This window comes from Ascidiella aspersa, chromosome 5, assembly GCF_963924565.1.
Source record: "Ascidiella aspersa chromosome 5, kaAscAspe10.2, whole genome shotgun sequence".
Taxonomy (NCBI): domain Eukaryota; kingdom Metazoa; phylum Chordata; class Ascidiacea; order Phlebobranchia; family Ascidiidae; genus Ascidiella; species Ascidiella aspersa.
Window position 1 is genome coordinate 11,406,758 of NC_139451.1, and position 2,500 is coordinate 11,409,257.

General features: G+C 59.4%; 2 non-coding genes and 1 pseudogene across 2 annotated transcripts in view; all 3 read left to right on the forward strand.

Moving 5' to 3' along the window:
* Nucleotides 1-1,128, forward strand: part of LOC146143597 (small subunit ribosomal RNA) — a 1,811-nt gene extending 683 nt beyond the window's left edge. The window contains exon 1 of the ribosomal RNA XR_014500380.1: nt 1-1,128. This exon is cut by the window's left edge and continues 683 nt beyond it. This is a non-coding gene — a ribosomal RNA (small subunit ribosomal RNA).
* Nucleotides 1,129-1,375: 247 nt separating this feature from the next.
* On the forward strand, nt 1,376-1,529 carry LOC146143598 (5.8S ribosomal RNA). Its single transcript, XR_014501186.1, has one exon. It is a non-coding gene; the product is annotated as a 5.8S ribosomal RNA (ribosomal RNA).
* Nucleotides 1,530-1,777: 248 nt separating this feature from the next.
* The window catches only part of LOC146143599 (large subunit ribosomal RNA), a 3,679-nt pseudogene continuing 2,956 nt past the window's right edge, over nt 1,778-2,500 (forward strand).

Consider the following 2,500-nt stretch of genomic DNA (forward strand, 5'->3'; position numbering starts at 1 on the left):
CCGTCCTGGCCTCACCTCCGGTTCTCCGCCGGTGCCCTTGACTGAGTGTCGGCGGCGGCCGGAACGTTTACTTTGAAAAAATTAGAGTGTTCAAAGCAGGCGATTCGCCTGAATAATGGTGCATGGAATAATGGAATAGGACCTCGGTTCTATTTTGTTGGTTTTCGGAGCGCGAGGTAATGATTAAGAGGGACAGACGGGGGCATTCGTACTGTGCCGTTAGAGGTGAAATTCTTGGATCGGCGCAAGACGAACGACTGCGAAAGCATTTGCCAAGAATGTTTTCTTTAATCAAGAGCGAAAGTCAGAGGTTCGAAGACGATCAGATACCGTCCTAGTTCTGACTATAAACGATGCCAACTAGCGATCGGGGGGCGTTAGTTTTACGACCTCTCCGGCAGCTTGCGGGAAACCAAAGTCTTTGGGTTCCGGGGGAAGTATGGTTGCAAAGCTGAAACTTAAAGGAATTGACGGAAGGGCACCACCAGGAGTGGAGCCTGCGGCTTAATTTGACTCAACACGGGAAATCTCACCCGGCCCGGACACAGTGAGGATTGACAGATTGAGAGCTCTTTCTTGATTCTGTGGGTGGTGGTGCATGGCCGTTCTTAGTTGGTGGAGCGATTTGTCTGGTTAATTCCGATAACGAACGAGACTCTGGCTTGCTAACTAGTTACGCGACCCAATCGGTCGGCGTCTAACTTCTTAGAGGGACTAGTGGCGTTTAGCCACACGAGATTGAGCAATAACAGGTCTGTGATGCCCTTAGATGTTCGGGGCCGCACGCGCGCTACACTGACCGGATCAGCATGTGCTCGCCTTGGCCGACAGGTCTGGGTAACCCGCTGAACCCCGGTCGTGCTAGGGATAGGGAATTGCAATTATTTCCCTTGAACGAGGAATTCCCAGTAAGCGCGAGTCATTAGCTCGCGTTGATTACGTCCCTGCCCTTTGTACACACCGCCCGTCGCTACTACCGATTGAATGGTTTAGTGAGGTCCTCCGATTGGACCTGGCGCGGCCGGCAACGGTCGAGCCGGCGTCCGAGAAGACGATCTAACTTGATCATTTAGAGGAAGTAAAAGTCGTAACAAGGTTTCCGTAGGTGAACCTGCGGAAGGATCATTAACGGTCTCGCAAACGCTTCGGCGAACGCGAAACTCGGACAAGCGAGAGAAAAAGTTTTTGCTACCCGGCGCCCGACCCGCGAGGAGCGGCGCGCCGGCCGGCGATTCGGTCACCCGGTAATGTTTGCGCGTCGAGTGCCGCGGTGCCGCGCGCTCCGGCTTCAAGCGTCGGCCTGGCCGACCGCTCGGCGCGGTATATTTTGTCACCCTTTAGTGCGAGGCACTGTGCGAGCGAAACAATCGTGGATGGCTCTTGGCGGTGGATCACTCGGCTCGTGAGTCGATGAAGGACGCAGCTAGCTGCGTGAATTAGTGTGAATTGCAGGACACATTGAGCATCGACGTTCTGAACGCAAATTGCGGCCTCGGGTCAATCCCGGGGCCGCGCCCGCCTCAGGGTCGCGTTGCAAACGTTCCGCGCGGGGATTTCTCCGCGCGGCTGCTGCGGCGTCGGACGCGCGAGCGCCCGTCCCGCTCAAGACAGCACGGCACGATGTGCGACGATCGCGACCAGAATCCCGCGCGGCGGCGGCGAGTCGACCTCGAAGAGGCCAACGGCTGGCGGCTCAAGGGCGGGAATCGAGGTGCGCGGCGGCGCGCGGCGCCGACGGCGAGCGCGGAACGGGAAGAATAGTCCCGGTCCTTACTTTCGGCCTGAGGTCGGACGAGGCTACCCGCTGAATTTAAGCATATTACTAAGCGGAGGAAAAGAAACTAACGAGGATTCCCTCAGTAACGGCGAGTGAAGCGGGATGTGCCCATCGCCGAATCCGCGCGCTTTTGGAGTGCGCGGAATTGTGGCGTACGGAATTCGTCACGGCGCGCTTCGCCGGTCGCCCGCGTCCTTCTGATCGAGGCCTTTTCCCAGAGCGGGTGTCAGGCCCATGGCGGCGACAGGCGGGCGCGCTACGGCGTCTTCCCAGAGTCGGGTTGTTTGGGAATGCAGCCCAAAGCGGGTGGTAAACTCCATCTAAGGCTAAATACGGTCACGAGACCGATAGCGAACAAGTACCGTGAGGGAAAGTTGAAAAGCACTTTGAAGAGAGAGTTAAAGAGTACGTGAAACCGTCGAGAGGCAAACGGGAGGGCCTGTCGGGTCGCCCGGTCGCTTTCAGCCGGCCCCCTGTCGGCGACGTTGTCGTGCGGACCCTCACGGGCCGCCGGCGGCGCCGCCCGATCGGGGACCAGCGCACTAGCGCCGGGCGAAGGCCGCGACCGTCTGGACGGCGGCGAGAAGGCCGCGCGCAAGGTAACCCGGCCTCGGTCGGGTACTATAGGCGCGCGTGTCCGTCGGCCCGCCGTTCGGGCGAGGAGAGATCGCCGCGTCTGCCCTTCGGGGCCGAGCGCCCGGTGCCGGCTGGGGCGTCGTGGGT